Here is a 25312-nt window from a genome sequence, read left to right on the forward strand (position 1 = left end):
CAGCATCATCCGACTTAATTCGACTACATTCCATTATCCTCGCTTTGCTTTTATTGATGTTCATCTTAAATCCTTCTTTCAAGACACTGTCCATGCCGTTCAACTGCTCTTCCAGGTCCTCTGCTGTCTCTGACAATTACAATGTCGTCGTCAAACTTCAAAGTTTTTATTTCTTCTCTATGGATTTTAAAAAGCTTAATTTCAGAACAGTATCTCACAAAAAGATGATCTCTCATGGTAGGTTTTATAAAAAGTTCTCAAAAACCGAAACTTGTTATTTTATGGCTGGGGGGCAGGCAAGTTCTATGGTTGAAGAGGTGCGTTTCGGCGTCTAAAATATTAAAAATTGCCCTGACACACAAGAAAGCGTTCTTTCACTAGAACATTAGGCGTACATAACAATAGTAATAATGACGAAAATCCAATCACTTAAATTATTAGTGACACCGCTGGCTTGTCCGACTAATTCAGCACCCAATGGCTCTTGGCATTTTATAGTGCAAAAGTTTGTTTCTGTGGGAGGCGATGCTAATCAGATGAGGAAGCCGTCGAAGAACAATATCGTTTCTTCCTTGTTTAGCACACTTCTTAAACTAGTTTCGTTCGATAACCTAGGTGCCTTACACTGCTGCCTAGTACGTTTGACGCTTTGCATTTATACGGTCCGTACGACCTCAATGTTTCGGCATCAACCTCTAATAAATCTTAAGCACTCTTGAGTGAGAAAATCTGGAAGTGTCAGTTACGTATCATATTTTCCGAGCAATTAAAGAATATGTACGCCTTCGTACATAGCAGAAATAAATGTCCCAAACGGGAATGACAGCAGGAAAAGTCATTTAGAGCAGATCACTTGCTCACTTCTAACAACGACGAGAACAGGTCTGTGCAACAAGCCTGTACTAGTGGTATTGGCAGTGGTTTCGAAAAGGTAACGCTTAAGTACACACGGCCTAATAGCGAGGCTGATATTTAGTTAAGCATCAGAAACGGCGTGTCTTCAATTACAATTTCCATACTCCTTCAGAGAGTAAAATTCGGAGTTAACGGCAAATCATTTGCTCTCCTGGTTCTAGGCTAGCGTAGCAGCCACTGTCCCCAGACATGGTTATCGCAATAGATAAGTTATCGAAACTAGGTTGGTTCCAACAAGATAGGATTAGGTAAAGTCTAGCGAGTGACCCGAGAGCTCTGCCTTACTGAGTATAAGATCATGGAGCCACTCATATAGGAAAGTAGTATTTTTTTGATTTTCGGGGAGGTATTAGTTGTAATCATCGACTTTCCACGGATGACGCTGTTGCTAAAAATAAATGTTATTCGATGAAAAACTAAACTGTCAGCTTGGTCTGAAGACGTTCCAGTGGCGCTAAGTACGAAAATGAAAAGTTCTTAGTCTCACGAAAAGTAAAACATGTAGGGCAGGATCCAGAAAATTAAGTCAACAACGTGAGACGAGGAGAAGACTGGAAGAGAAAACGTAATAGGTGCGGTGAAATCCATCCCTGTGACAGCGAACTTCAAAATGAAACATGGATACGGAAGATTTGTCATTCAAGAGAGCTACTCCAGCAGTCGGAAACTTCGAAATAAAAATCCCTCATCTCTCACAGTAGGGGTTTTGTGGCTGCGCGTAACCCCCCCCCCCCCCCCCCCAAGGACAAAACCGAGTAACTCAAATTTAAAATCGAGTAAGGTGGTGATCAGTACACTGCACACACACGGAAAGGACGACGATTCAAATTCCCATCCAGCCATTCAGGTTCAGGTTTACGCGCGAAGTAACTGATCCCGTAAGTGCTTTAGACGCATGAAAACTGTCTCACACCCATACAGAATTTTAAATTGCTATGTAGACTCAAGCTTGTTCCTACTCCCAAGATGGAATGACATTTGTTCTAGTTTTCTCTGTTGAACCTACATTCCTTGGAATTGGTGTGGTTCCTGAGTCACAAACGTTAAAAATTACGTTTCGACGAAGTGTCCGCGGTGGAATAAACCACTAGTGGAGATTCTGAATGCTGAATGGCGTGGCATAGCTACAGCTGCCTACTCGGATTCTTCCGGATCTCTCCCCTCTGTTTAAAAGTTTCGTTTATATCTCAAATCACCCCTCACAGAGGGGCTTACCCGATGGAACGCCGTGCGTTAACACACTGTACTGTCACCACGATGTATACTTATAAGCTTTATTTTACAGGAAAATAAAACACTGAATTGCCGAACAAAGCTATAACCGCCAACGATAATGAGAGGTGTACCATTGCACAACTACGGTCTGCCAACATTCCACGATTGGCTTACGATTGTGGGATACTGTCAGTTTACTCGAAATCTTTGTGGACATTGTCGTGAATTGCGTATGCTTATTACTGGATGATGCTCAATGCAACCATGAAAAACAATTATGGCGTAAATTCTACAGTCTTCCGGCAGATTGTACTGCGTCTTATGTTTTCCTTAATTTTTAGACTTGCAAGAGATTTTACTAGATGAAAAGTTTGTCATCAACGTGGAAATTGGAAGTGTTAGAGGGAGGACGAGTAAAAATAATTTCGCATCGTCGACCAGATGCGATTTCAAGGGGGGGTGGGGGTATGTGGAGCTGAAGCCCCCCCCCACCCCCCTACAGAACTACACGTTTCTTTTCAATTTACAAAAGATTCTTTGCAACATGTCTTTCAGACTTAACAGACTCGAAAATTTTCTCGCTGTAGTGGTTGGTTTTATAACAGATTGAGAAAACATCGTTTACTTTGGAGTCTCTAGACACTTGTGGAGAGATTGGCCAAGGCGATACGAACTCGGCCCCCTCCCAAACTTGGATTGGACTCTTCTACTAAGAATTGGGACAAAATGAACTAACGCTTCAGACTGAATAGAAATAAGGCAGCGCGATGCATTTTCAGCATTCGTCACAGTCCAGGACAAATGTAACCGTGGCGTTTTACCGCGTTTCGCTCAGTCAGGTGATTCGCTTCTTTTCCCGTTGCCAAGAGCCGCGTACATCTGCTTCATTACTTCCGGTTATTTTTCTTCATTCCAGCATATTTTCACCATATCCGTATTCATTGTTAGCAGTTTCCCACTCATCCATACATATTCTTGTTATTTTAAAAGTTTTCACCACGTTCGTCGTAAGATAATATCTGTGCAAGTAGTATTAAATTTCTTTTGAACCTCAGTTAAAATCTCTATCTACTTAAGGAGAAGCGTATAATATTCAAACAGGGCATAAATGTTCTAAATGTGAATCTTGATTTTGTAGTCATTTATATTTTACCAGAAATCACTATGACGGAAATCCGAAACTGTCACTTCTAAAACTGCGATCAAGTGATTTGAGATTGCATACACAAAACACCCGTGTTAACTATTTCCTCCACTGGATAACAGTACTCTGCTGTAAGATTGGCAAATAGAATATATAAGATTTAGAATGAGAATTAATATACAGAAGCGATCCGTGGACAATACGAAATTGCTTTGCGAGAGGAAGGTGGGTGTTTCACTCTTGCTGTCTACAGAGTACTTTCGAGTTTCATGACTTCTCTGAGACAATGGAGAAGCAGCAAGGCTTCTGGGAATTATGGCGTCAGACGGAGTGTGGGAAGTTCGTGAACGAATGCGAAGAATACGGAACTCAATATTTCTAGCTGCACCTTCTCACTCACGAGACATTGCACTGAAAAACACAACAAACAATCTTCCAGCTGTGCTGTCGCATAATTATGATTACGAAAATTGCTCCAATATTCCCTGTAGTTGACCAGGATGTGTGAAAGCAGAAAGCGTTGTTGCTGTAGTGGAAATTACTTCTACACATGTACATTACGCGTTAAGCCAAGATTAATGTTAACAATATTGCAGTGGCGCTGTAGATTTATAGTATAATCAGAGTCATCTGAACTGGGTGTCAAGCGCCACTTACACAGCTGAAACAAGGAAAATGCACATCAGTCATCACAGTTCCGCTAATTTACACTCTCCATAGATGAGTAGCATTTCAACGTTCTCTTCGTTTGATTGCAATGAACACACAGAAACCAACTGAAGACAACTGAGTAAATGACCGGTGAGCATTGTCTTTGCGTTTCCATTTGTTTACTGCCACATCCAGCAAGAGGACAGGTTATGTCGAGACGTGCAATGTATGCTAATAAAGGAGTCTAAAAGTCAGGTTTTGTGTTATGCTTTCAATAACATGTTTACGCGAATGATTCAGTATGATACTTTTTAAACAGATTTCCACGAGGAAGTGGATTAACGAATAAAAAATATAGTGTGCTTAAAAAAAGCAACAAAAACGTACAGGTGTTTGTCTCTGCGCGAAAGGGCACATACAGATAGTCATCAAAATGTACATCGGAAGCGCCACCGAAAGTAAAAATATGGTAATTCTGTATATAATAATAATAATAATATCCTTGACTTGACACTTGTGGTCTCAAATTAGAAAACCGGTTAGATGCAGCTCTCCACGTTAATCAGTAATGTGCAAGCATCTTCATCTCTTCATACTACTGCAACCTTCACATATTTCACCCGGCTTACTATAGTCAAGCTATGATCTCCCGCTACTATTTTTAACTGCCTCCACACACAGACATACACCCTTCCCTCCATTACCAAATCAATTACTCCTTGATGTCCCAGGATGTCTTTCAACAGATTCTTCATTCAATTCAAGTTGTGGCACGCTTTTTCCCTTCCCAATTAGATTAATTATTTCTTCATTATTTTTCCGAGCTACCCACAATCTTCAGCATTCTTCTGTAGCATTTGAGTTTACTATCCATCTGTAGGCTCACAAAATTCACAAGCACAATTTCACACGTTAGTGTGCAACAAGTGTACTACCGAATGCCATTCCCTCTGCATCACCTGATTTGATTCGATTACATTCAATTACCCTTGCTTTACTTTTGTTGATATTCAAACATAAGCTTTTTTCAAGACCTCCATTCTGTTCAACTGATGTTATAAGATCTTTGCTATCTCAGACAGAATTAAAAACTCTGTGACAAACTTAATTCTCTGAACGTTAATTTCCTTTGCAAATTTATTGTTGGTTTCCTTTATTGCTTGCTCAGTGTACAGATTGATCAATATTAACGACTATGAAAGAACAAGAACTTCTTCTTCAATTGTTTTCGGCAGAAAACCTGTATTCTACATGCAGTACAACGAACTGAATACTTTTTCAACAGCAGCGGTGTGGCTACAACTGCTATCTTAGCAAACCTGTAGCCAAAACACACTGCTATCACTGAACATGGAACCAAATGGTGCATGGTTTACACGGTTAGTGATGCTATACTGCTCTTAATTGTTCCTTTCGAATAGCCATCCGTAATAGGGTTGCCACGTGTCCAGATTGTGTCGGGATCGTTTCTGCTTTTTTGGTTGTCCCGTGCCTCTCTAAGTATGATGGAACAGCCTCAAGTCACTATTTTTGTTTTCTTTTACAGTTTTACTTTTTTACATCATACAGTACAATTTTAAATTTCATTTCATAAGTTTATCGTCTTATCATCATAAGCCAAAGCCCATATGGGTAAAATTCACGAGAAGGCAATAAAAAAGTGGGTTTAAAAGTAAATTGTTTAACCGCCTGTTTTTCTAATAGTAAATCCCACTTGTGTTGCAACATGCTTCGTACTTTGTGAGGAAACTGAACTTCTCGTTAAAGTAAGATAAGAGTTGTTCAGAGTTCTATCAGCATGTTCTACATGAGAAGAAACTTCTAAAGAACGCTACATCGAATAAGTACTTGTAAGTATAAGTTGCAACCCACCACCATTGTTCTTCAACAACGAGTAAGGTAAACACTTTTCATTGAAATGTTTTAAGTTTCAAGTATGGTACTCCTAGTTTTGATGTGAGAATGTGAACTGACTAACTTTAGTAGTAAGGACTGTGCATTTGATAATAATAATAATAATTGTTTAATTTGCTCTTACTTTTCACTTGCCACGGGTGGAAACCTTATCCGTAAAAGTGTTGGAGTTTTATATTGAAAACAATGTTGACAGCAAAGGTAAGTATTTTGCTCCGAAGTCGTTACTTGTGTCCCACTTTCTACACTTTTCCTTACCATAAATTATTAATCCCTTCCTTGAAGCGAAAGTTCTGTGTTTCTCCTCAAAAATTGATAATTACGAAGCCGAACAGCGAGTGCGTAGAAAAAAAATAAAATGATGGTATCCTGTGTGCCTCGATAGCACAGAATGACAGTTACTGAACAATGTGAAAAAAACTAAAGTAGTTACAAACTACGTCGTGCACATACTTTATTCAACATGTAAACGCCACTACGGATATTCGGATTTTCCTGTGTGCCTCGATAGCACAGAATGACAGTTACTGAACAATGTGAAAAAAAACTAAAGTAGTTACAAACTACGTCGTGCACATACTTTATTCAACATGTAAACGCCATTACGGATATTCGGATTTAGGCTACGACACGTTCGATATGCCTACCATCACTGGCGATGATGTGGCAGAGACGAATAGCGAAGTTCTGCACGACCCGCTGAAGTGCCAGTACATCGATGCCGTCGATGACCTTATGAATTGCTTTCTTCAGCTCAGCAAAGGTTTTGGGGTTATTCCTGTACTACTTGTCTTTAACGTAGCCCCCACAAAAAGGAGTCCTGTGTGTTCATTTCCGGAGAATATGGCGGCCAATCGAGGCCCATGCCAGTGGCCTCTGGGTACCCCAGAGCCAGAAGGCGGTCCCCAAAGTGCTCCTCCAGGATATCTGACACACCCCTGTTTGATGGAATCGTGCTCCACCCTGCATGAACTACATCTTGTCGAAATCAGGGTCACTTTGGATAATGGGGATGAAATAAATCTTCGAAAACCTTTATGTACTGTTCGATAGTCGCTGTGCCTTCAAGGAATAGTATTCCGTGACTGGACATTGAGCACCATACAGTCAGCAATTGATGGTGAAGAGACTTCTCGACCGCAAAATGCTGATTCTCAGTCCCCCAAATGCGCCAATTATGATTATTGACGAACCCATCCAAATGAAAGTGGGCTTCGTCGCTAAACCAAACCATACTAATTCCCACCATGTCCCGCGGTCAACCGTGCAGTTTGAATGTTCGAACGCAAACCGTTCAGAAGTTATGACGATTTTATATCATGTAGTTCAATAATTGTCACTTTGTAATTAGGAGTGCTTACTCAAAAAGTTATTTCTCTAGCTTATTTCTAATCACGCGAATCACGAAGTGAATGTAGTTAAGAAATAATGTGAATTTCTGAAAACGACACACCACTGATCCGTCTCCCAAAGGAATGTATTGTTTCAATATGTGTAACCTGACAAGTACAGGGAGGGCCAAATGAATTGCGGCCCGGATGAGTAAAGACGATTTTGAAACCATCTGTAACGGTATTAAGGGAGGAGGAAAAAACTTACAGTTGCTTCCAACGGGACGGAGCAGCTGCCCATACAGCCGGACGATCCTTGGAGCACAAATACACAGTCTTCATGCCAGACAGTTGTTATCAGAGGTAAGTCTGCTCGCAGCACTAGCTGGCTACCACGTCACCTGATCTGTCAGTGTGCGATTACTTTGTGTGGGGGAACCCTAAGTCCAAGGTGTATCGCAACAATCCTCACAGTCTTCAAGAACCGCAGCAGAACATTTCGGATGAGATTGCAGCAATCCAGCTTCGATCTGCCTTTAGCAACTTGCTGACAAGGGCCCCAAAGTGCCAAGATATGATTGGTGGTCACTTTCAACGTATGCTATAGTCAGTTTAGTACGGTTTCCTTTCTTCTACTGTGTTTCTTTGTACCCTAGAACTCTGTCCTCTGGGCCACTCATTTACCCCATGAAGGCATGAAAGATATGACAAACCGAATAATGCTTAACAACGAAGATTCCAGTTTTGATCTCTGTTGGTTATGCAAATCTTTTCATCGCTCGCTGATATTATAGCGTAGATAATGGTCAATGAAATAGCAGTGTTAAAACTACATGGAGTTTATTTTATCCATGACAGTTTAAAAAAAAACCGCGGTTGTTTTCGCAAACATCACTGAAGATAAAAGCTGCACCCAGCCACTCATTTTGAATGAATCGAAAAATGTGGCTGCCTGCAGCCTTTTCTTCACTGGTGTTTACTGACAGATCGTCACTTGTTTCAAAGCTTGAAATTTAACGAGTATCAAACATCGCGTTTGCTCCTATTAACATACAGCATGCCAATCACAGTGTGCGAAGTGACACATTTGATCTCTTAAAGCTCTCCAGTTGCAGCTGGTCTGTCAGTGGTATCTTCATGTCATTTTAAAGTGGTCCAACAATGAAATATTGCTAAGATTGAATGATGATGCAGACCAGAATTATAAGCAAGGGGCACTATTGGCACGATTGCATAAATGAGTCCCGATTTTCATTCCAGTATTTTCAGTTTCACTTATGCAGATGACGTACCATATAAGTTACTGTAGTTTGTAATGCAATGAATTATACTACGTACTTTGTTGTTGAAGCAATCCAGCTCACAGCCTTAACTGAGACATTAACTTTGCACGTTTGTCAAGAGGGTTAATATAATGCTTAGGAAAAATGATTAGGGTTTGACGAACTGACGATGACACTAATTAGAGATGGACAAACTCAGATAGGCAAATCATCCTGACATTCAATGCATCGATTTAGAAAAAATCACAGATAATTAGCATCGCTGAATGGGGATCCGAATCCAACTCCTCTTGAATGCGAGTTCCGTGTAACACACGTGGAACGTGAAGTTTACTGTAATATCTGTCTATCTGAGATTACTGAAATATTAACTCAAGTGACTTAGCGGACAGCTTGTTATAATGCAATATTGGTGAATACAATGAATGCATTTTTATTTTCTCCACACGTTTCGTGGCAAGCACTAGGTGGTGCAGCTACTCACAAAGGTCCCGTGGTGGCTGTAATTATCGTATGGCAGCGAAACGTTGTTGATATCCTAATGTATTAAAGCTGAACCGATTTACGCCGGAAAAAATTGGTTCCAATTTTGGCCACCTGTTGCAAATCTGGCGCAGTACTGCATCTCGTCGACGTCGTGTGTTCAAATTAAGTGCAACGTTATGCCCTTCTCACTTGTTTGACCTCTACTACCCATGTCCTGTTCCTAATGCATTACATACGAAAACATGTCTATAAATCTTTCTTGCATTCACGGCGCCAGGTTTGCATTTGGTAACCAAAACTGTATTTTTTTCCAGCATAAATCAGTCTGACATTAGAATATCTACAAAGTTTCGCTGCCATACGGTAATGACAGCCTCCACTGGACCTCTGAGTAGCTGCACTTTAATTATAACCACCCAGCACGAACAGACATAACCCCACAATATTACGCCACAGGACGAAGCCGACATCTGGTATCGTCAGATTCAGCTAATCTGATATTCTGGGATCTGAATGTCAGTTAATTTCTGTAAAGGCATTCTCAATGCACTGGAAGAGCGCCCCAAACACTAGGTGCAAGTTCACTTGAAAGCCACAATAATCGAAAAATCAACTACTTTTCGCCTTGACCTTAGATAATTTTAATGAGATGGCAGGGCAGACTTTAAGCATCTAACTAACAAGATGCTTATCTCTGCATCCTAGCTCTGACAAGGCAGAACATTATATATTGTGTTTAGATTTTCAGCAGGCGTTAATGGCAACAAACCGGCCTCACACGACCTTGTCGGAAATGACTAAGTGCGGCAATGACGCAGAGATCGCGGTCTCACCGGACGGTGAATGTGTCAATAAACAGCAACCATTGCTCCGCACTAGCCTCAAGAGGTACCTCTAAACACTCATGCTACGTTTACGTTAAGTTTTGAACCGTTTTCGTCTCATGATCCGAGAATTCCAACGTTGATCCGCTGGAGAAAAGCACGAAACAAAGAGGCGTCATACGCTCACACACTGTACACGAAGCGATATAATACAGTTATTTTGCTCTGTCTGCAAACCAAAATAGTTTTGGATACCCACGAAGAAGGAAGTTGCAAGCCGGCATGCTAGCATTTGCCAGTCAAGGCCAACACATCAAACGGTGGAATGCGCGAGGCGAAACACTGTACAACCGTAACACTGTTCCGTTTAACATACAACTTCTCACCTACAATTTTCGTACAAATCTGCCACAAAGGAGTTGGGGTAACGAAAACTCGACATAAAAAATGAAGCTAAATATTATGCCACCTCCACCTTATCCAAAAAAATCCATAACTTATTTTACTCATGCCAGCGAAGCAGCGTCAATAAATTACTCATGCTCAAGTACCGTACATAAAATGGAAATCATTAACATGGAACATGAATACATCTCCTCTGAACGCTGAATATCCTTGCTTTATTACTACTTGCGTTTTATAAAGCAGCATACATCTTCCTCCTGCAGGATATCATACCAGCAAACAAAAAGTCACAGCCCATTCAAAGAACATCACCTTTCTGTCAGACAGTACGACTTCTTGTTTATGTACATTTAAGGTTATATCATAGCGGACACACTAAGAAAACGATTTGTTTGATGCGTTTCTTGCGATGTACACTCTAGTCTGACGAGATGAAGAAGAAACTGCTGGAGCTATACAAATCAATTTAGCACTGTGAGCGCTGCTCGCATGTGTCTCCGGACACAAAATCTGCTACCTTCGCACTTAGTTTCTCTTCAACAACGAGATGTTTACATACCTAATCAAATCCAACGCACTTTATGTGAGATCTGTTTGCAAGACAGCATTCACGACACAGCTGTAGATTCTCACGGTGAGATTTACATGAAAGTCATGTCAACTTTCCCGTCACCGGTGGAGCAGCACGCCCACCTCACACTTAGCGGCGCGACAACTAACGCCTTCTCCGAGACCAGCTATAGTTCACAGTTCCATCCGCTAGAGGCGCTGCAGCTTCGGACCACGGGATACCTATTACGAATCAGCAGTACAGCCTCCCTCGGCCACGCACAGTCACACCACAGTCTGAAGTTAGACTGGACTGTGGTAACAACGTTGCGCTCTCTCAGCCACAGTTTGTTAATCATTTGCATCACGATAGAACAGCTAGAAGTATTCGCTATTTTGAAGATTTACTTCTTCTGGAAGGCAATCGTTAATTTTATTTTCAAACAATAATAGAAGCAAGTGAATGACGACCAAGCAGACCAACAAAATTATCTGATCGAACTTTCGATCTTGCTTTGAATGATGTGCTGTACCTGAGTGGATGACTACACTTTTATGTGCTCCGATTTCATCTCACACGCGTGGCCGCAAAACCGCTGCGGCGAAAAAAGTTCTAAAATGTTTCTGGTTTAGTTCAGAGTCATTTTCAGCACTCGGAGATAAAATAATTATTGGTTAACAGTTTTTCTGTCAGATACTATAATTTTGAATCAAATTATTTCCACCTTTTATGATGCGTGACATCAATTCCAATGAACAGATAACTTCTAGTTAACAGAAAAAATGCAGGTCTGATTACAGTCACGTACAGAAAAGAGTAAAAGAAACAGGCCGGGGAACTTAGACTATTTCAACATGACTGTTTCAAAGAATTATTTTCCCCATGTGTCACTGCTGTAGGGACTAGGCTGCTAAAATTATAAACTAACAACAGTTCACGCACAGTCTTATCAGCAACTGGTTTTCTAATATGTCATAAATTAAATAGCAGAAAGTGGAAAATTTTTGTTTCATAGAGAGCAATATCGTCATTCTGAAATGTAAAGTGTCAGATATTGATATCTGAAGTCTTGCTGGGAATATTACATGCAATTTCCATTGCCAGTGATATTAAGAAGCTTTCTGTTCATGACTGCATTTCTATTTGAAATTATTATTATATAGTCGTGTAATCACAGCAACTGTTCTGCAAGGCATTGTGACTTTTGGAAAGCTATCACAAAAATTCTGTTTAACAGTGTTTACAAAACGTAGACTTTTCATAGCAAAGTTCTAAAAATTTTGATTTTGTTTTCCAAAAAGATAATGAATATAGAGAGCTTGCAATTACTTTATATACTTAGTTTCAATGGACATTCTGGAATACATGAGCAGCAGAAGTCACATTTAGGAGATAATCGGAATGTGCCCCAACAGTGCATGACCCTTTGTAGTAAGTGAACCATCAGAGATATTTCTTTGCCCATTATCTTTCTTCATGTCAGTAAGAGAAGACTGAAGATGTTATTGGTTCCTTATGGAAGATCCCGATTTTCATTCAAACAAGATCAGTGTTAAAATGGCTAAGAGCATAGGACCCATGTGTTTTTCCTGTAGTGTGCAGCTCTGTTGATGGTGGAAGCTTCATAACAGATTAGCAACAGTATGCTGTTATATGCAGTTTTATTCATGGTGGAGAGGAAATGACAAGACCTTATTTCACGTCTATCACTAAGGATATAACTGCAGGTACAGGTGCCATTCTGAGTAAGAATATAGCTGCTGAGAATTTTTCACCTTTTAACTTTTTCAGAAAGTAATATTAATTTAGTGATCATTTATTGTATTGCATGCCTGACTACTAATCTTGTAAAAGCTCTAATAGTTTATACACATCCACAGCTGGCATATCACACTGACAATACAGACGTTTGGAGCACATCACCTGATTACATACATAGGGAATCATAGACAATGTGATGAACTTAGTTTTTAAATATGGCAAAGTTAATGCATCAAATATTAGAATAAATGCTGCTCATTATTTATGTATCTTCTTCGAGATATCTTTAATTCCCATGACATCCTGCTCTTCAGTCTTTACTGTAATTCTTGAATGGCTTTATTCACTAGGCCTCTTAATGAGTCGACATACTTTCTAAAACTTCAGGCTCACATGAGGTTCTGTCACCAGTGGACAGGCACACACCATTACTAACTTCGGACATAAATAATTTGAATGCCTGGATCTCGGAACTGTGAATCTTTTTTTACTACCTTAGGAAATGGTGTACACTGTGGAATTAGTTCAACTGCAAAACTATGCAGATAACTGTTTACAATAAGTAGTTACCTCTGTACTTTTATATAAATAAGAAGTAACAGTTGTTCATGAACAGCTGCTGAATCATCTGCCAGTTCTGTTTATCTACAAGCCTTTCAATGCTTTAAGCAAATATATAGAGCACATTTTATTGATAAAATTAGCAGATGACACATGTACACAAGAAGAGCTATGCAAAATTTCCATGGGATAAAAGTGGAGATAAACAAGTGGGCTTGGATTACAGCCCATCTCCTTCTTCCCTGTGTTCTCAAACATGAAAGATAATAACTTACCACGAAATACTGAACCACCTTCCTGAGAATAACCTCTTACCGACAGCTCAGTTTGTTATCCATAATGGTTTCTGTACTAAGAAAGGAATATATTCTGTCACACTTTTAGTGCTGCTAGAGCTAAACAAAAAAATATCCTGTTGGCATTTTCTAAGATCTTCCCAAGGTCTTTGATTCCACAAACCATAAAAATATAATAGAAAACAAAACTGGAGTGAAGATGGGACTTAATTATGGCCGGAATGGCATTCTGGCACCTCCCAGAGCATTTTTATTTTTAACTCATTGGAACAAGTCATCATCGGAGATTTACAATGTATTAGTACACGTGAATTAAATTGCAACATACACTATATGATCAAAAGTATCTGGCCATCCCCAAAAACATACGTCTTTCATATTAGGTGCATTGTGCTGCCACCTACTGCCAGGTACTCCATATCAGCAACCTCAGTAGCCATTAGACATCATGAGAGAGCAGAATGGGGCGCTCCGCGGAACTCAAGGACTTCGAACGTCGTCAGGTAATTGGGTGTCACTTGTCATATGTCTTTACACGAGATTTCTACACTCCTAACATCCCAAGATCCACTGTTTCCAATGTAATAGTGAAGTGGAAACGTGAAGGGACACGTACAGCACAGAAGTGTACAGGCCAACCTTGTCTGTTGGCTGACAGAGACGGCCGATAGTTGAAGAGGGTCATAATGCGTAATAGGCAGACATCTATCCAGACCATCAAACAGGAATTGGTGTAAGGAGTGTAAACATTGGACAATTGAACAGTGGAAAAAAGTTATGTGAAGTGACGAATCACAGTACATAATGTGGCTATCCGATGGCAGGGTGTGGGAATGGCAAATGCCCAGTGAACATCATCTGCCAATGTGTGTAGTGCCAGCAGTAAAATTTGGAGGCAGTGGTGTTATGGTCTGGTCGTGTTTTCCATGGAGAGGGCTTGCACACCTTGTTTTGTGTGGCACTATCACAGCACAGGCCCACATTGATGTTTTAAGCACCTTCTTGCTTTCCACTGTTTAAGAGCAATTCGGGTATGGCGATTGCATCTTTAAACATAATCTAGCACCTGTTCATAATGCACGGCCTGTGGCGGAGTTACAGAACGTCCCTGTAATGGACTGCCCAATACAGAGTCCTGACCTGAATCGTGTAGAACACCTTTGAGATATTTTCGAATGCCGACTTCATGCTAGGCCTCACCGACTGACATTGATACCTCTCCTCAGTCCAGCACTCCATGAAGAATATGCTGCCACTCCCCGAGAAACCTTCCAGCACCTGACTGAACGTATGCCTGCGAGAGTGGAAGCTGTTATCATGGCTAAGGGTGGGCCAACACCATACTGAATTCCAGCATTACCGATGGAGGGCACCAGGAACTTGTAAGTCATTTTCAGCCAGGTGTCCGGATACTTTCGATCACATAGTGTAACTATACTTTGCCACAGCACCGGCACTGGTGGACACAACAATGGGTGACCTACTCAGCAACCTGTGATCTAGTAACATGGTGATGTCTTGTTTTATGTGTGTCAATGATAAATTAATAATGTAAAGAGTCGTGAACATAAGCATCTGTATGATGTGCTTTCATGAAATTTTGTTCCTTACATGTCAGTTTGTGTCGTAGCTGTTGATCAACTGTGCACGTGGAGCATGGATGGCTAAAAACTGGCAGCCTTTCTAGCTGACACATGAACATCCTTCCCCTCACATCCCTTTGCAGCAGCACTCAAGATCTTATCCTATTTCCCTGCCCCACACCCTTGTTAGAACTTAGGTTGTTACACAACGTTCAAAACTTGAAACTTGTGATATGGGGAAGCGTTAAACATGGTGCCTCACAAGGTTGGTGCTTGGACCTCTCTTGTTCTTGACTTTAGATAAATAATTTACCCAGGACATTGGAAGACATTTCAAAAACGATGTTTTCTGATGATGCATGTAGTGCTGATAGTGTCAAACACATCCATACCAGAAAAAGACCAAAGAATAATAGAGCCAGCTTAGAACTGATTCACAGTTAACCTTTGACCTCACAATTCCAAACAATAAAAATGGGTTATAGGTGCTATACAGAGAGATCAAGATGCATACAATAGATGATAATCCACATGTGAAGTTCCTAGTGATCCTGATGAATAATAAATTGAGCTGCCCCAGCAGGTGGGATAAATTAACCAAAGAGTTCAGATCTGTCTGTTTACATGTAGAAACCTCATTCTCTGTGGTGATCTGCAGATGGGATGGCTTATATACTGTGCATGTACTGCCCTGTGGTATAATCTTCTGAGGCACTGCTGCTACGATAAAAAAGTATTAATTTTACAGAACTGTGCAGTAAAAATATCTTGCAGAAACCTCCTCAAGGACATAGGAAATCTTAGATGTATGATATTTTAAGTTAATAACAACAGTGAATTTAACATGGACAGTACATTCTACAATCACAAACTAGAGGTAAAAATAATATCAATACAGACTAAGCTTCTCTGTCTACGTTTATGAATGGAGATTTATATTCTTTTGCAGAAGTTTATGACATGCTGGCATTAAACATTATGCAGCAAACTGAGCATCCCAACCTATATAAAAACAAAATAAAGGGGTGCTTTGTTAGTCACTCCTCCTAGAATTCATCAAAATATTTAGACTCAGGGATGTAAATAGTGCTTAATCTAATGTTTATATTAAACAAGTCTTGACTTTGGTCTTGGGAGGGGGGGGGGGGGGGGGGAAACACCCCATATTGCTAGACACATGAAAGATCTCTTGCACGTGTTGTGTGCTCAGCCGCCACTTTCGTCATGCTTGGCCTCCCAGGACCCCAGACCTCAGTCCGTTCAAAGCAAGATCGAAAGTTCGATCAGATAATTTTGTTGGTCTGCTTGGTCGTCATTCACTTGCTTCTGTATGAAATTTGTACATTCTGTGAATTTTGAAGCGGATGGAACTGTGAACTATAGCTGGTCTCGGAGAAGGCGTTAGTTGTCGCGCCGCTAAGTGTGTGGAGGGTGTGCTGCTCCACCGGTGACGGGAAAGTTGACATGACTTCCATGTAAATCTCACCGTGAGGATCTACAGCTGTGTCGTGAATGCTGTCTTGCAAACAGGTCCCACATAAAGTGCGTTGGATTTGATTAGATTGTTGGATAGAACAAATTCCTTTTCTTGTCATACTGACCTGATGATAACAGCAGGGATAAGTACCTACACAGATGCAAAATTAAGAAATGTGTTAGAAGGCAGAGGTATATTATAAACCTTGTATCATTAAGATATATTGTACAAAGTGACCCATGGAAAATATAACTTAACTAAAAAACTAACTGATTGTCCACCTCCATGAAGATATCCAGAGAACACAATGTGAGCGTGAGTGATTTTTAGTGTTATCCAAACACTTGGTCATTGCTGTCTGGTTATTTAATAAAGAAAATAATAACAATTATGCAGTTGGTTGTTACATGTTGATCACTAAACAAGGAAAAGGAAAAAATGTTTCAAACCAAATCACAGTATGAAAATTTATCGGTTCTGATTGATGATCAGATTATTTTAGTCAGAGGAGATGGCAATTCTATACATGAGAAGCATTAGCAGCAGGTACATATTAAGGAGAACAAATACGTAACAGCTTCAGTGGCAGGAAAAAAATAAAAATAAAACAAAATGTCTCTGGTTTTCAGGCATATATCATGAAAAAATGTTAACAACATATCAAAAAACAGACTGATACTCTGGCAGTCATCAAAGCAATACTCTGGCAGTCATCAAAGCAATACTCCGGCAGTCACCAAAGCAACAAGCAATATACTTCCACATATATCATGTAATGTAGACTGTAGCATAATAAAGAACTTTCACCGATGTACAATGAATCAATAAATTTGTTAGGAGGCAGAGGCGTATGACAGAAAACTTCATGATACACACACTACAGTAATTAATGAATGTCCATTCATGTGACATGAATGAGAGGTATTTAGTTTACTAAATTAATCCACAAAACAGTTGTGAAGGAATTACATTACATTACAGCAGAAAATTGGACTTCGACCTTTATCACTGAGAATGGTACTGTGTGAACATTTAGGCATACTCAAAGTGCAAAGTCAACACAATTTGTCACAAAATGAACTTTAAAGTATATGTACAATACACAATCATTGTTATTAAATAATATTAAAACATTTCCCCATTTTTTCTTTTATTTTTTTAAAAATTTGAATATTTTCTCTTGGAGGTTGTACAACTATTGACATATCTAATTCTATTTTCATTAAAGTGACAAGGAATGTCAACAGCAACTCAGTGCAATATTTCCTTTCCTAACTTGTATATGTCCAATGTTATGTTTATGTGATTTCCTAGTGGTTCTATGAAACACAGTAAATGTGCAGGTACTCCATTTGCTTTTCATATTTAAGAGGCTTCTTACATTTTGGTTAAGTATATTAAAAGTACGTTCCTTTCTACCCACTTGCTCTTTATTGTTTTACTTTGCTACATTTGAACTGTCAGTCTTTTACTCTGTCTTTACAATCTTTCTCCTTAAATGAAGGGTCAACTGTAAATGTTAGAAATCATGCTTTGTTCACACTACATATTTTCAGAAACGTTATGTGCAAGTTATCCCTTCCTTAATTTTTGTGTTATTTACATAATAAGCAGTGGCAGGAGAAAACACATATAAAGGTAAAGAAAAGTGCAAGCTCTCCAAGGCCGTGGCTCCTTCTTCTGGCAGAAGGCCTGAAGGGAAAGGAAGGAGGAAGGCAGGCAAAAGACTGGTGAGGTTTAATAAATGGGGAGAGCTCAGAAAAGTTGCCCAGAACCCCTATCAGGGAAGACTTACCCACCTCATCCACTGACCTGTGCTTTTGGGTGGCTTTTTTGAACTCTATCCATTTCCTAAACCTCGCCAGTCCTTTTTCTTCACTCATCTTCCTTCTCCTTCAATCCTTCTGCCAGAACAGTGAGCCACTGGCTAAGAAAGCATGCACATTTCTTTAACCTCTAAATGTGTTTTCCCTGCTGCTGCTTGGTGAGTAGATTTTTTAATCCATCCAGTTATATTAAATAAACAGATTAGGTACACATGCTACAACTATCAGATTAATTCTTTTAAAAAAGCTGCTTATTAATTATAGTGGTGATTAAATAGAACAAGAAACACAAGTAAGTCACACAAAATTAAAATGTTTTTTGGTACATTACTGTAGTTTATCTAACATGTGTATACGTTTCACAAACATTAATATTCCGTAAAGTAACTATATAAAAACATTCTACTTTATTTTAAGCAATGGAACGTCTAGGTTGGAATATCAACAATATTATGAAAAGCGTAGTGTGCTACTCTCCATAAAGATAAAGGGAACACACACACTCACACAAGCAACCACACCTCACACACACACGACCACTATCTTCAGCCGCTTCTGACTGACTAATTATAAAAAAATGACCTTAATTTTGTTTACGAGATGTAAATATATCTAGAATAAAAACTTGCAGCTGAAATGACATGATTGTAACCTACTTTTTTAGACAGACATGTTATTAAAGTGTACTTAAAATTTCAAGCATCTAAGTAAGATAGATCACACACAATTTCCAGGCATGGACTGGCACATCAATATGTAATTTACTGTCTTCCCAAAAGAAGGTCAATGTGAGAACTAATGTTATGAATTGTACATAAAAATGATCAGGAAGAGACATTCATATATTCCTAAAATTTTCATTGTACTAAGAGTTCACGTTTAGTTAGAGCTGTGTAAACTTAATACTGCTTATGTGTTTTCAAGAACAAAAAAGTACTCCAAAAGTCAAATGAGAGTGAAAAAAACTGCAAAAATTTGCAATGCTTCACTGTCACAGACCCTCAAGCAAACAGATCACAAATGACAATTTGGCACATAAATTTCTACATCTCCCGCTACACACTGCAGACCACCTTGCAGTGTGTGACGGAGGATATTTTGTGTACCACTGTCAATTCTCCCCTTTCCTGTTCCAGTTTCAAATGGTTCACTGGAAGAATGACTGCCAATAAGCCTCCATATGCGCGTCAATTACTCTAATTTTATATTCGTGGCCTCTTCACAAGATATATACAGGAGGAAGTCATATATCTGTTGACTCTTCTATGAACATACGCTCCCAGAAGTTTAACAGTAAACCACACCGTGATGCACAACACATCTCTTGCATCGTCTGCCACTGGAGTTGGTTGATCATCTCTCACTGGAGTTGGTTGATCATCTCTGTGATGCTTTCATGCTTAGTAAATGAACCTGAAATGAAACACACTGTGCTTCTTTGGCTCTTCTCTATTTCCTCTATCAATCCTCTCTGGTATGGAAGCCATACTGATGAGCAATATTCAAGGATATATTTCCTTTATAAATTCACATAATGAGTCTTTGGTCAACATGAAAGCCTAAGAGTTTGTCTGTTTCATTAACATAACAGGGGATATACGAATTAAATGCAATGCCTACAGCGTTGGTATCATTCCTTTTTAATGGAACTGGATGAAACTAATTGGTATACTTTTCCATCATTACCATGATGCTGCATCATAAATCATTCAGATTGGAGTAGTGTGCAATAATTAATGTTTAATTAATGTTGTATTATTTGGGTACAGAACTATTCTGCAGCGAGTAAATTAATAATATAAGAACTGGTCATTTATTTTAAGATAACACATTTGTTGTGTTGAGTATGGCTTTTAGTGAATACTCATTACACAGATCTCCTCTCCACCAACTGAATCAATGACAAACTGACTTGCTGCACTCTTCTAGATGAATGATGTACAATAATGGACCCCAGCACTATGATTTGATCTGTCAACGGATATTGCAAAATTAATTATATTTTATTAACACACTAACTTTCTTTCCTTTAACAAATACATTAGATACTGCATAGATTACCTTTTGTTCCCTGACAGAATTCTACAATGGTGGTCACCATCTTCAACAATGAGAACTAAAACTTGGAAGTGTCTATGTCTACATATGCAACCATATTCTGAAAACCATTGCAAAATACACAACGGAGGGTACCTCACATTGCACTACATACTATGGTTTACTCCTGATCCATTAGTGTACGGAGTGCTTGCTATAACTGCCCTAATCTTATTTTTGTGGTCCCTACAGGTGCAGTACATGGGGGTTCATAGTATATTTCTATTTTTTTAAAATTCATCCTGATTCTTGAAACTTTGTAAGTAGGTTTTTACGTTTAGTAACCCCACTTGACTTTCAAATGGAAGATACAGATGTATCAATACATATAATGCCATCCATATCTGTGAGAGTGCTGTGGCAGGTGTACTGCCAACACTACTGGCTGATCATGGTAATTTCTATAGTGAGCAAATATAAGGCCACCAAAAGAAGGTTTCTTCCTCAGTTTGCTTTTATGTGACTCACTACTACAAGTGTGGTCTGACAACTGTGACAGTTTACCGGAACCAGTTTATATCTGTGTGCACCAGACCAGTTTAAGTCTGTAGCATAGTACTTCAACTAATGAATGTGCAGTTTCCACCACCATCAGGCTTAATGGAACTCTGTTTCATCTCATACTTACTAAATGTGTCCGTAGTGACCAAGTGGGGCTTGGGTGTTATTCAGACTTGATTAGGAACTGTTTCATATCATCTTGTATTTTGGTTCATATGAATTTCCGCTGAGAATTATTGCTGTTTGGTTTCACAGACTAATAGACAATTTTCATTAGTTGTTATTGAAATATAATTGTGTCTAATAAATGTTGTTGATACTAAGTGAGAGTTACAGTACTGATGACCAGACCATCGTAGTTCTGGTTCACCAAGCACTCGGGTGGTTGCTAAATTTATTGAACAGTGCCAATAGCCACTTAACTAATTCAATGCTGCATCAATCGCAGACACAGCCAGCTTTTCTGGCATTTCAGTATTTAATGAGACTCCAGATATGTATATGATATTGAATGTCCACATTGCCAGTGGTGCTTTTTGGTGTTGTCAGATCAGCAGTTATGCTGTGATGCTATTGTTTGAAATACAGTGGAATCTTGCATAGCGAGCATAATTTGTTCCAGAACCTTACTCAATGTGCAAAAACACTCATTATGCGAAACAATTTCTCCCATATAAATTAATGTACAATATGATAATGCATTCCATGCAGAAGTACTAAAAGCTTTACGTTATTCATGCCATTTATTCAAAAGAAATTATACATACAGTATTATGTACTTTATTATTCATGATACATAACTTAATTTTTTTGCTAAGAAGCTATGTACAGTTATTTGTTTCTGCCAAAGCTTCAACACTTAGTGAAAATATGACACAGCATTACTGTCAAATAAATTTGTAGCGCGTGTAGCCATTGCTTTATTTGGGTGATGATTTTCAATACATGATGCAACCGATTCCCATGCTTTCAGCATTTCTCTTACTAGCCAGAAGGTTGCTGCTTTTCTGTTACTGCCTCCTCCTCCTCCTCCTCCTCTGAAGAACTCCTCTCCACAACTTTCTGCTGTGAAACACTGCAACTCCACAAGCTCTTCGTTGCTCATTTCTTGGCTGTGATCTTCCATCATTGTTATCCTCTTCTTGCCCCATGCTCTTGGCCAAAGACACAATCTCAATTACTACAGGCACCACAGATACTGACTCAAATGCCTCAGAGTCACATCAGGCACCACAGATACTCACTCAAATGCCTCAGAGTCACATTTGACAATGCACTGCAGCCAGAGCTGCTTCTAACCAGATTTGAGAGTTCTCTTGGTAACCCAAGATCAGGCAATGATGCTGAAGTGATATTTCTAAAACTCTCTGTAAGTGAGATTTATAGCTTCAGTCACCTCAAAAAATAAATAAAAGCTTGAAGAGTGCTAGAGTATAGAGCTTCTTAAAGTTAGAAATCATCTACTGGTCCATAAGCTGGAGTAATGGAGTGGTGTTGGAAGGCAGAAATTGGATACTGATGAATCAAAATTCTTCAAAGAGGTCATCTTGTAGGCCTGGAAAATGGGGAGGAGCATTGTTCATGACAAGCAAGACATGGAGTGGCAGATCCATCTCAAGCAAATATTTTTCACTGAAGGACCAAACACTTCACTGATACAATCACAAAAAAGATCACATGTCACCGAAGCCTTGTGGCTGGACCTCCACATCACATTTAAATAAACAAGCAGCAAAATAACTGATGATGGTCAAAGTAGAGAGGATATAAAATGTAGACTGGCGACGGTGAGGAAAGCATTTCTGAAGAAGAGAAATTTGTTAACATCGAGTATAGACTTAAGCGTCAGGAAGTCTTTTCTGACAGTTTTTGTATGGAGTGTAGCCACGTATGGAAGTGAAATATGGACGAAAACAGTTTGGACAAAAAGAGAATAAACACTTTTGAAATTTGGTGCTACAGAAGAATGCTGAAGATTAGATGGGTAGATCACGTAACTAATGAGGAAGTACTGAACAGAACCAGAGAGAAGAGGAATTTGTGGCACAACTTGACTAGAAGAAGGGATCGGTTGATAGGACAGGTTCTCAGGCACCAAGAGATCACCAATTTAGTATTGTAGGGAAACATGGAAGGTAAAAATCATAGAGGGAGACCAAGAGATGAATACAGATTCAGAAGGATGTAGGTTGCAGTATTTACTTGGAGATGAGAAGGCCTGCACAGAGTAGAGTAGCATGGAGAGCCGCATCAAATCAGTCTTTAGACTGAAGACAACAACAACAACAACAAAGAAGTAGCAGTTTAATTTTCAAATTGTCACTTACATTGGCACAGAATAGCAGTGTGAGATGGTGTTTCACTGGCTTGTGACCAATCAATGCATTCTCCTCTGCTGTTATAAAGGTATGCTTCGGCATCTTTACCCACAACAGACTCATCTCATCACAATTAAAAACCTGTTGTGGCAGGTAACCCTTAGAATTTATGAGCATCTTGAAGTTCCTGATAAAGTTCTCTACTGCCTTTGTGTCAGAGCTGGCTGCTTTGCCTTTCTCACAACACTATTGGTACTGGTTTTTCTCTTAAACTTCTCAAAACCACCAATGGCTTCTTTGTCCACTGATAATCCTGGCATCTTCTTGGCAAGGTCAGCGAAAATCATTCTTGCCTTCTCACAAATGATGTTCTCGTTAACCGTGTCATGTTGCATTTGCTTTCATTTATCCATATAAGGATCAACTTTTCAACATTATCCAGAATATGAAACTGTTGTTTAGATACTCTTTGTCACTTCCTTTGAATCATCTTCCTCCTTAATCTTGTCTTTATTCTTGAGGATAGTGCAAATAGTTGATGTAGACTGACTGTATGTGCGTGCTAAATCACCAGTGCTCACACCACATTCACATTTCTCAATGATTTTATGTTTCATTTTTGAGGTCATTTTCTTTCTCTTCTGGTCATCATCTTGTTACTTTATATTCGGGGGACATTTCTACAAAGGTTATTAAAATTTGCACTCAAAAAAAACACTTTGTGAACACAAGTTTAGAAACATGTGTGGCCACAAGCTGCACTAAGATGGTAGCAGAAAAGAGCGCTAGACCCAGACTGCAGTACATACTAAAGACATCGTTCATATACTGCTGCCGACAATGAAAGGTGTTCATATTGTTGAACATTTCTCCCACCAAATGCAAACAGCTGGTGACATCACACTAAATTGTTATTACTCATTACGTGAAACATTACAATTTGTTTTGCTTGATATGTGAATTGCATGTTATGGGAGGCACATGTTAACAAAGTTCCACTGTATTCTCTATATTCTTTGCTCATTTTTTTCATTGAAATGCATGTGGTGGCGGCAAGGTTTAAATTCTTAATTAATTCTAAGTATAAGCCATCCACTGAAAGTTATGCATCTTGTGGACTGTAGATTTGCAGAAGTTGAGTTGAAAATGTAAATTCACAAGTGAGTTAAATCATGTGTGGAAAATTTAATACATAGAGTGGTGATCCACTTAACCCTGGACAAGGATGCCCACATGCAAGCCTTACAGTAGTCCAACCTCCTCTCTGACTGAAGTGCTACAAATAGCGCATGCATGTAAAATATTGCTAGCAGTACAATAAACTTTTTCAACAGACATTGACATTTTGTATCTGGCCAAGAGCCTTAGTGATGCAGTGCAGTGAGATGTCACCACACTCCTCAAAGATAAACAAGTTCCATTCAGCAGCAGCCCCTGAGCTGAGGATGCTGAGAGTGGAAGCTTGCAATCAGCTAGTAGCATACTGGCTGCTGAGACAAGCCCCCCCCCCCCCCCCCCCCCCGCCCTCCTTCTCCCACAGCAGTCAGTTCATAACTCATAAAAATTAAACATGTAATGGACTGTGTTGCAGAAGTGACACAAAAGTTGATGGCGAGTCACTAGAAGGAAGAAGTACACCCTCTTAGCTCATTTTTGTAGATACAGTGAAACCTCTTTATAACATTCCTCCATATAATGTTTTCCTCTATGTTACGTCCGTTTTTTTTTTTTTTTTTTTGTTTTTTTTTTGTCCCGACTAAAAGCCCATATAAACAATGTTAAATTTTCCTCTTTACTGCGTTTCCTCTATATTACAGTTTCCTCCATGTAATGCTCATATTTTTGGAACCCTGGTCAATTATTTACCTCTTTATAGCGTTTAAGTGACTGGATGTAGACGCATCGTTTTCCATTCTGTGGATTCACAGTTTGCACCGGCTCGGAAAGCCCACGCTCATCCTGTTTCGTATGTCAGTGGCAGAACCTGGTCACGTGACATGTGACACACACTGCTTGCGATCTTTTTGGCGCCATTTCAGTCGATGCTTTGTATTCGTAGCGTGTTATGTGAGCTGAGCAGCAAACAGTTTGTGTGCCTAATAAGTGTGTGTCTTCGATATAACGTTTTTTTAAAGCTTTCATCAGTGGACATGAGTGAAAAGTGGAAGAACACT

The 25312-nt window shown here is 39.4% G+C and overlaps 1 protein-coding gene across 3 annotated transcripts in view; it reads right to left on the reverse strand.

The window, feature by feature from the left end:
* LOC126092590 (anoctamin-1-like) overlaps positions 1 to 25312 on the reverse strand; it is a 266356-nt gene that overhangs the window by 155380 nt on the left and 85664 nt on the right. Inside the window, exon 1 of one of the 3 annotated variants that reach the window (XM_049908282.1) lies at positions 10728 to 10871. The exons of the other annotated variants lie outside the window; for them this stretch is intronic. The gene's annotated coding sequence lies outside the window, so the exon portion shown is untranslated. Of the gene's footprint in view, positions 1 to 10727; positions 10872 to 25312 lie in introns of those variants that run through there. 3 annotated transcript variants of the gene reach the window in all.

The sequence above is a fragment of the Schistocerca cancellata genome, chromosome 7 (genome assembly GCF_023864275.1).
Source record: "Schistocerca cancellata isolate TAMUIC-IGC-003103 chromosome 7, iqSchCanc2.1, whole genome shotgun sequence".
Lineage (NCBI taxonomy): Eukaryota > Metazoa > Arthropoda > Insecta > Orthoptera > Acrididae > Schistocerca > Schistocerca cancellata.